Genomic DNA, 10,445 nt, shown 5'->3' with positions numbered 1-10,445 from the left:
CTCCCTTGGTCCCTGTAATGCCACACTGTAAGTGCTTGTCACTCACAGAATACAACTTTGCAGTATGGTATACACAAGGTATGGTGTCCTGGTGTGGTGCTGTGGGTTAATGCACTGGACTGCAAAGTTGGTTTGAGCCACTCCTCGGAAACCCTATACAGGGTTGCTATGGGTCAGAACCGACTTGATGGCACTTAACAACAACAACGGCAACATACACAAGGTGTGGTGCTATGGGTTAATTCACTGGACTGCAAGGCTGGCTTGAACCACAAGGTTGAAGGTTCAAGCTCACCAGTCACTCCTTGGAGACCCTATATAGGGTTGCTTTGAGTCAAAACTGACTCGATGGTAATTAACAATGCACAAGGAAGTACAAGCATATGGTTTTGGTGTCAGATCTGAGTTTGAATCCTTCTCCTCTATCTGTGTCCCTTACTTAACTGTGTGATCTTAGATTTGTTATTCACTGTCTCTGAACCTCAGAAGCCTTACTGTCAAATGAAATAAAGTTTACTTCCTTTATGGCATCGTGATGAGATTTGGTGATGACATACGGAGATGTCACCATTTGATGGCTGCCCCACTCAATCAGGGTGGGTTTGTCCCTGAGAATTCTCAAATGGGTCCCACCATCCAGCTAGAAGGGAGCCCTGATGGTGCAGTCATTAAGCAGTAGACTGCTAACTGAAAGGTCTGCAGTTTGAACCCACCAGCTGCTCTGTGGGAGAAAGATGTGGCAGTCTGCTTCCATAGAGATTATATCCTTGGGACCCCATGGGACAGTTCTACTGCCCTATAGGGTGAGTCAGAATTGACTTGACAATTGGCAATAGGCATCTAGCTAAAAACCAAAGGAAAACTTCTTGGCTCCGACATCTGAAAGGTTGCAGTTAAGAGCATGAAATAAACATTTGGCAAGCTCCCTGAACTGGGTACATGACAGACACAGTCTTGCCAAGTTCACATACTGCAAGACTCCTCATGATACTGGGGGCTCCTAATAGCATGCTCTGGGGCAGATCTCTGCCTCACAGTTGCTGTGGCTTGGAGAGAACCCCTGAGCTGGAGATCACAGCGACGATCTGCATCCAATAACCTGAGTACACGCGTGTGATTAGGTATTTTTAAGCGGCCCTAGCGCCCAATGAGATGGGTTGAAACAGTGACTGCGACGATGGGCTTCAGCATGGCGTAGGACCGGGCAGTTTCATTCTGTTCTACACAGACAACATGCGGTTGCTATGAGTCTGAGCCAACTCCATGACACCTGACAACAGCAACAACAATTGTACACGTCAGTAGCTTTTCTCTGTTTGTTTGTTTCTCCAGAATCTCTTTGTATCAGTTGTGGAGAATCATTGGCTGAGGATGAAGCCCTAACTTGATTTGCCTCTCCATGCCTCTCCTGCATCTTTGGAATTCCTAGGTGGTGTTGATTGTTACTGTGCTCAGCTGCTAACCAAAATGTGGGAAGTTTGAGTCTTCCCAGTGGCACCTACTTCCCAAACATTGAGAACTCTACAGAGCACACGTCTACTCAGACACAATGCGGTCACTGTGAGTCAGAGTTGACTTAGTGGCAACTATTTTTCCCCCTGCATCTTTCCCAGCATTCTCCAGCCCTCTGTACTACCACCTCTCCCTTTTTGTGTGCCTCTCCTCCTCTCCCTGTTCCCAAAGAACCCACCTTCCATCCTTTTATCTTACTAGAAGCCACATTGAACACATACAGAACTTCTTTGTGACTTTCTCCATGGGGGCTCTTGCTTCTCACCCACACTTTGTCCAAATGTTCACACCCAGCTGTTTTCCCTCTCTGGATTTTCTAGTGGACTTCTGTCCCCCATGTATTTTTCTGAATATAGAGCAACTGAAACTTGTGTTGCTCACTGAACAAATGATCTTCATCCACCAGCCCAGCCCCACAACAGCTCCTGTGCTGTCTTGTAGTTTTAAAAAAATATTGTATGCTCCACAATCCCATTTGGACTGGAAGATGCTAGAAGACAAGGTCAATATCTAATCTTTATTCATAACAGACCTCTGTCTTTCCAGAAAGATTTTGAGGCCATTTCTCATGTATTTATGTTGTTGTTAGTACTGTCAAGTTGATTCTGACCCATAGCAACCCTGGGTGGGGTTTCTGAGGAGCAGCTGGTGAGCTTGAACCACCAACCTTGCAGTTCAAACGGCTTTGCAGTCTGGTGCATTAACCCACAGCGCCACACCAGGACTCCATCATGTATCATAAGAGGACATAAAGACTAGATGAAGAAACGGGAACCATCTTGCTTGTCTTCTCTGTATCCTGAGCAGGACTTTGCTGTGGAAAAGAGCCTTCACTAAAAAACATCCTCATTCTTCTCTTCCTACCCTCTACCCCCACCAAGAGAGAAGCGAAGATGGCAAGTCTGGGACAGAATGTTCCTCAGCGTGTTCTGAGATACAGCATTTTGACTGGTAAATAGTCCGACAAAAGAGCACCGGAGGAGAGCCAAAATTTCCACTGACCCAGAACGCCACTTGGGGGTACCCTTTTCAGTTGGCATTGTCTGGGCGTGGAACCAAGAGGGAGCAGGCACACAGGACAAGTGTCTTGCTCAACTATTTGCCATGCAATGTGGGAATAAGTGACGGCAGGAGGCACAGAGGCGCCTACACTTTTAGCGCTTAAAGGTAGTCCTGCAATGGTTCAGCCCCCATGTAAGATGTGAACGAGGCTGAACAGCTGGGAGCACCTAAGAGAGGTTGGCCCCCTGCACCCAGCAGAAAGATGGGGACACTGACGGTTCTACCAGCATCTTTCGTCAGATGGTCACACAGGATCACTTTCATCAAATGTTCACACAGGATCACTGTAATCAGATGATCACACAGGATCACTTTTGTCAGATGGTCACACAGGATCACTTTCATTAGATGTTCACGTAGGATCACTTTCATCAAATGTTCACACAGGATCACTTTTGTCAGATGTTCACACAGCATCACTTTCACCAGATGTTCAAACAGGATCACTTAATCAGATGGTCACACAGGATCACTTTCATCAAATGTTCACACAAGATAACTTTTGTCAGATGTTCACATAGGATCACTTTCACCAGATGTTCAACCAGGATCACTTAGTCAGATGGTCACACAGGATCACTTTCATCAGATGTTCTCACAAGATCACTTTGTCATATGGTCACACAGGTTCACTTTCGTCAGATGTTTACACAGATCACTTTCATCGGATGTTCACACAGGATCACTTTATTTCCAGCTTTTCAAGCAGACTCAGACCAGTATAAAGCCCATAATGTAGGTCTTTGGTGTGTAGAGCCGTATCTAAGGGGGAACCACTGCCATCCTAGACATTGATGTACTTATTACAATAGCGTTTCTGCAGGTGAAACCGAGCTGTCTTGAGGAAAGAGTATAAGGGTACCTTTGCACAAAGGGGTTGTATTAGCTAGTATCAGCCTGTTAATGCTTCAGGATTTAAAAAACAATAACACTTTTCAATGAGAAACAACTGGGGAAGGGCTAGAAGGAGAATCTTCTCAATCTCTAGGCTAGGCTGAGGAAGAGATTAAAGAGTTGGGAAATGAAGCATTGGAGACTTGTGTGGCTACATTTTTCCTAGGCCCTTTCCGGAGGGCAATCCACACCTCACTGGGTTGTTTCTTCATTGCTAAAGAGAGCTTGATGTTATCCCTAAGTTTAGGCAGTGGAGCTTTATCCCATATTGTATTGCAAAGATAAGGTGGGATGGGCTGGAACCACCATTGCCAATGGGGCTTTCTGAGCTGGGGGTTGCCAGGCTTTTGGCAAAGACCCTGGTCACCAAAACTTGAATGGGATGGGCAAAGGGCCACTCCTAACTAGGTGCCAAGATTTGAGTTACTTACCATGGAGCTTTGTGGAGATCGCCAACATTAATGCAGCCGGCTAAGTGAAGCTGCCCTTTGGAGCTGGGAGGTGGCACTTAGCTCAGGTCCCTCACAGTTGTCCCAACTGGGGTATTACTGTCTTCTAACTGCACAGTCATCCAGTCTTGTGCTGTGGGTGAGACACTGGGTTACTAAACTCAAGGTTGAAGGTTCAAACCCATCAGCTACTCGGTGGGAGAAACAGGAAGCTGTCTGTCTCCGTAAAGATTTAGTTTCGGAAAACCACATAGGGTCATGATGAATAGAAATTGAATCAAGGCAGGGGTTGGGTTTTTTTTTTTTTTCATGCTTAGCAAAGGAGCCCTGGTAGTGCAGTGATTAAGTGCCCAGTTGCTAACTGAAAGGTTAGTAGTTCAAACCCAGCAGCCTCTACACAAGAGAAAGACATAGCTGTTTGCTCCCATACAGATCGACAGCCTTGAAACCCCCGTGGGGCAGTTCTCTTCTGCCCTTTAGGGTCACTGTGGGTTGGAATTGACTAGATGGCTATTAGGGTTTTATCCATGGTTAGCAAATGCTTCCTATTACCACCCTCCTGCCTTACACCGGTCAGCAGCCAAGAACTAGAGAGGGATTCAAAATCTTCTCACGCTCACCCCTTCTCCCATTCCCCCCGCCTCTTCTTTCCTTATTACTGGCATCTGCCAAGGCTGGGGTTTGGGCCAAAACCAGAATGGCCTTGACAGGAAACTATTCAACGATTTCACCCACCAGCTTGACGCTGGAGCACATCCCATACTCAGCTTCTCAAATTGATAAACTGAGGCATTGTGGTTTAACTGAGCACAGATTTGTACCAGAACCTTAGCAGTCTTCACAATAATAGTGTTGACCTAAAAAGTGCAGTTGTGTGGTCCTACTGTGTTAGATATTCCTATGCCCCAGTGACATTGCATTCTTGTGTTAAAGAATGAACTTGGCTCACTGATTTAGCTCAAACCAACATTAAACCCAGTGTAGAAGGTCTTCTTAATTTTTTGGTACATCTGTTAGAAAAGTTAACCAAGCATCATTTTCCTTTCTTTAAAACAAACTATTTATTGTTGTGAGAATATACACAGCAAAACGTACACCAATTCAACTGTTTCTCCATATACAATTGACTGCGATAGACTTCATTCTTTGAATGTTGCAATCATTTTCACCTGCCTTTTCTGAGTTGGTTCTCCCCTGTTGGTAAACACTCACTACCCACTAAGGTTCCTATCGAATCTTTGGAGTTTCTGTTGTCAGTCTGATCCCATATAGTTCTTTAAAAAGCTTCATGTTCAAAGTAGACAATTTTTTTTTTTTACTAATTAAGCTAAACTGTTGCTTGGTTTTAAGACGACTTCAGGGGATATTTTTAGTTGGAGGTTTGAAGATTATTTCAAGGCCAAAGTTTCAGAGGTTCATCCAACCTCCATGACTCCAGAAATTTGGGAGTCCAGGAGAATCTGAAATCCTGCTCTGGATTTGTGCAGTCTGTTATCCTTTCTATAAAGTGTTAAAAAAAAAAAAATTCAGTTTTTCATTTAAAATTAGGATGCAAAAATGGTGATAAAACTAGTTGCTGTTGGGTTGTTAAGTCAGTTCCAGCTCATAGTGACCCTATGTAGGGTTTCTGAGGAACGGATGGTGGGTTTGAACTTCTGACTTTGTGGTTAGTAGTCGAGTACTTATCATACAGCTTTAAGCCTCCTAGTTAGTTTACAAGTTCCTGCTTCCAAATAAAAGATGACGGTTCTTGACTCTGTTGTGATCCTTAGTTTGAGAAACATCTACATTTGACTTTATCTTTATTATGGAAGAAGTCAGGTTAGAATTCAGCTTCTTGAAACCAGAGTGGTACCTCCTCCCAATTGATAGGGTAGTTCTGGGTCTTGGAGAAACAGAGATATGGGCAGAGTAGAGTGTGGCCAGGAAAAGACAGATTTCCCATTGCTTTATCCATTTCCCCTCACTGTACCCTTTTCTCTCTCAGTCCAGGTTATAGTCAACCTGAATGAATGAATGAAAACTGAATGAATGAATGAAAACTGCATGAATTAATGAATGAAATGGATGAAAGGAATATTTGAAGAGCGGGTGAATACTTAGTTACATCATATAACCTTTGGTGGACTCCTGGTGTGGCACTGTAGGATCAGCACTGGACTGTGAACCATGAGATTGGCAGTTCAAACCCACCAGCAGCTCCTTGGAAACCCTATACAGTGTCATTATGAGTTAGAAAGGACTCAATAGCACTTAACAACAACAACAAATGGTGGTTGGCTGTGCAGATGACAGTGAAGTTAATTTCTTAATTGTCTCACAGATTAGTGGCTAAACTGGTTATTCTGTCTTGTCTGCATGTTGGGATCACCTGAGGAGCATTAAAAAATGCTGGTAAATCCTGTAATAACAGTGATCAACGGGTAGATACCTGGATAGGTACACAGGCTAAGAGGATGTGGGAGGGAAAATGGAAATATACCTATAAATCTATAAAGGTTTGACAGAGGATATTTATACTTGGTCTTTACCTTGTTGCAAACATACCCATGAATGGAGTGGAGCAGGGTGATGGCGTACTGTGGACTCAGTTCTGACTCATAGCAACCCTGAATAGAGTTTCCGTGGCTGTAAATCTTTATAGGAGCAGAGTCTCATCTTTCTCCGGCAGAATGGCTGGTAGTTTTGAACTGCTGGCCTTGAGGTTAGCAACCTGACTTGTAACCACTACGCTACCAGAACTCCTTGTAGTGGAGCATACAGGAGGCAAAATCATGATTTATTTTTTATTTTTTTTTATTACTAAACAACTTGAGGGAATGATTTGCTGGGCCTGTGGACTCAGGACCATGGTCCCAGGGGGAAATAAGTTAGATTGGCATAACATAGTCCACAAAGACAATGTTTTCCATCCCACCTTGGTGAGGAATGACCAGGATTTTAAAAGATCATGGGTGGCCATCTAAGGTGTAACTATTGATCTTTCCTCACCTGAAAGAAAGAAGACTAATGAAAATTGAAGATGTTTGGGAACAGTTAATCCAATGGAACCCTTAGACCATGTGGCCATCAGTCTCCACAGCCCTGAGACCAGATTCTTCATAAGTACCCGTGATTGTCCTGTGTCCTTTGAGAAAATCTATCATGATTATGATAGACTTGTGAGTCTGACATAGCTGGCTGGCTTAGACTGTGGTTTGTACTGGAAGCCAAGATTGAGACTCACCAGCCTGAACTACCTTACTCTATTTCCCCAAACTCCATTACAGGCGGTATGAGAGTAAGTAAAAAACTTACTCTAAAAGTTGCTATAAAATAATAGAAATTTTTATTAAACAAAAATATCAAAAGGTGAAGAAGCTATTGTTTCTCCACATATCCACCATTCTAAGTCTCTACACTTCCAAAGGTGAGGCTTCCATCTCCCTAACCCTCTGGTAAGAATTCTGTGCTTATTGATTTATACAATGTCAAATGGCAGTTTGGTGTCTCAAGGGACTCAAATCTGCCCTGAATTTAACTGGACCAGCAGATCCCTACAGGAGACACTGACTAAGCATGTGCATTACTGAGAAACCTTGTTTGCGGCCATTTGCTGATCGCTGAGACATGTTTAAACACATTTTATTTGGGATAAACTCAAGCATTATGAACTAGAACCCTAGTAGCAACACTTTTTGACTTACCCTTTTATATCAGATGAATTTGGGAGTTTGACAGACCAGGTTCAAATTCCAGCCAACTGTACCACCCCAGGGAAAGTTACTTCATCTCTTTGAGCCTTAATTCCACTATGAAATTAATTATTGCTGTTAAGTGCCATTGAGTCAGTTCTGACTCATAGCAACCCTGTAATAGGGTTTATGAGGAGTGGCTGATGACTTTGAACCACCGACTTTGTGGTTCAAACCAGCCTTGTGGTCCAGTATATTATCCTACAACGAATAGGAATTTATAATACTTATCTTGCCAAATTTAAAGATTTAGCCAGATCCTGACCAATGACAAAGAAACCCTGGTGGAGTTGCAGATTAAGCATTGGACTACTAACTGCAAGGTCAGCAGCTCAAACCCACCAGCCAATCTGTGGGAGAAAGATAAGGCTTTCTGTTCTTGTAAAGATTTACAGTCTTAGAAACCCTCTTTACAATAAGCACTGGACTGCGAACCACAAGATCGGCAGTTTGAGCCCATTAGCCATTCCGTGGGAGAAAGATGAAGCTTTCTGTTCCCACACAGATATACAAACTCGGAAACCCTATACAAGGTCACTGTGAGTCAGAGCCGACTTCTTGGCACAACAAAAAAACCCTAGATAGGACCTAGATACGTATGAGTCCGAGTGGACCCAATGGCAGTGGCTTTGGTGTTTGGAACCATGATAGGCATTATAATCATGGTAATTTTAATTGTTATTCCCCTCTAAAGCAGTTCCTAGCTCCGAACTTGTAGTTCCCGGGTGGTGTGAACAAGTACATGTTTGACCTCTAGTCAAAAGGCTGACAGTTCAAATGCATCTAGAGGTGCATTGGTAGGCAGTATGGATGGTCTGCTTCCAAAAGGTCTTTTCTACCTAGAAAACACAATGGAACGGTTGGACTCTGCACACATGGGGTTGCTGTGAGTCGAAATTGACTGGACAGAAACTAACAAGAGCAAGTGCCTCATGGACCCAGCTCTTAGACTCAACAAACGCTTGCTGAGTGAGAAATGGAGAATGGATCTGACCATTTTTGCTCATGACAGGTGAAGGGTTACTTTCATGCACGCCTGCTAATGTTCTCAAGTCTTCCTTCTAGATCTTCGGAAGCATTTAAACGAGATCCCCTGAGGAGATGTATACACGGGAGAACACCGCTCTAAAGCATCCCTGTAATGAGACTTGGGGAAAAGAGCTGAATTCAGTCCCCTGGAGTGGCAGCAGTTTACAAATTCCAGTGTCTTGGTTGGAGATGCCATGGTGAGCCCAAGTGAGTCATGGTTGCGTTCCAGCTGGCAGCATGGAGCATGCTACGCCTTGCCAGTCAGAAGCAGTGCTCCAGGCAAAGCCCCATCCCTTCAGATGCCATCAAGTCACGGCATCAGATCCCGCCCTCTGCTTGTTCACTGCCTCTCCACCATCAGTCACCAGGAGAGATTACCATAGGTCACAGGAGGGTGATGCTTGCACACCTGTGTGTACAGGTCCAGGTCCTCCCCCAGCCCCAGGGAGTCTGGCAGTACCTACTCTTGTCGAGTCAGTGCCGGAGCAAGATCTTCCCTAGATGTATTCCCTGGCTGGCCTCCAACCCTTGTCTCTCCACCTTGCTCTTAGACATTTTAAAGCCAGGATCCCTTCAGTGATCTCTCTTCTGTGCACAACTCCTTTAGCAGAAAATACTGTGAGTATCTAGACTTCCTATGGTTTACATGTCAGCAGTAGATTTACTGAATATACACCTTCAAACTACCCCTGCCATCATTTTTTGACCCTCTCACCCAGGGACTGCAGTAGCACAATACAATAAATACTGGACTACAAACCATAAAGTCCATGGTTGTTCAAGTCCACCAGCCACTCCACAGGGGAAAGATGAGGCTTTCTGCTGCTGAGATTTAAAGTCTCAGAAACTCTATGAGTCAGAAGTGACTCCACAGCACAACCCAACCAAATAGTGTTAATAACCATAATTAGATGATTGAATGGCATTTGCATCTCTAGGTTTGTTCATTGGATGGCAGGACCCCTCTGCCCCCCATTCACTACTGTAGCCTCAGCTTCTGACTCAATATCAGTGCAGAGGAGAAACTTAATAACTCTATGTTGAGTAGATGGATGGATGGATGACGTTGTGACTCCTATGACTTAAAGGGCTAAGGCAAGTTCTTGTGCAGTACTCTGATGGGTGTGTTCCTTTTGTAGAGCAATGGGGTGGGGGTAGATGTCCTCCCAATATAGCCTTCAGAACACACAGTACAGGCAGAGGCGCCCTTGCCATCTGATCACAGTGTGGCCTTGCTCATCTGTGCCATTACAGATGCTGACACAGCCTCAGACATCAAACCCAGCATGCTAGCCTTACAGATCTATACTCCTGGCTTGCCTCTAAGCCCCCAGCTCCAGCCATACAGGTTGACCAGTTGTGGGAGCACCTGCACCATTCAGAGGGTTGGCCAAGCAGAAAGGAACCTACATCTTCGGGATCTCCTGGGAAGAGAATGTAAATAATACATGACTATCCCAAACCTTTCTGACATTCTCTGCTTTCAGCCAAGATCCATCGGACATCAGCAATGATATCTCTCGTTCCACAGCCTCTTCTCAATCTGGCTTGAACCTCTGGAAGTTCTCTGTCAATGTATGCTTGCAGCCATTTCTGTATTACCTTTAGTGAAACTTTACTCTCATGGGATATCAAAGAGATTGTCTGATGATTTCCGCATTCCGGTAGGTAACCTCTCTTTGGAATGGGCACAAATATGGATCTCTTCCAATCAGTGGGCCAGATAGTTGTCTTCCAAATTTCTTGGCAGAGATGAGTGAGTGCC

This window comes from Chrysochloris asiatica, unplaced genomic scaffold, assembly GCF_000296735.1.
Source record: "Chrysochloris asiatica unplaced genomic scaffold, ChrAsi1.0 scaffold00015, whole genome shotgun sequence".
NCBI classification, from domain to species: domain Eukaryota; kingdom Metazoa; phylum Chordata; class Mammalia; order Afrosoricida; family Chrysochloridae; genus Chrysochloris; species Chrysochloris asiatica.
This window is presented reverse-complemented; position numbering follows the sequence as displayed.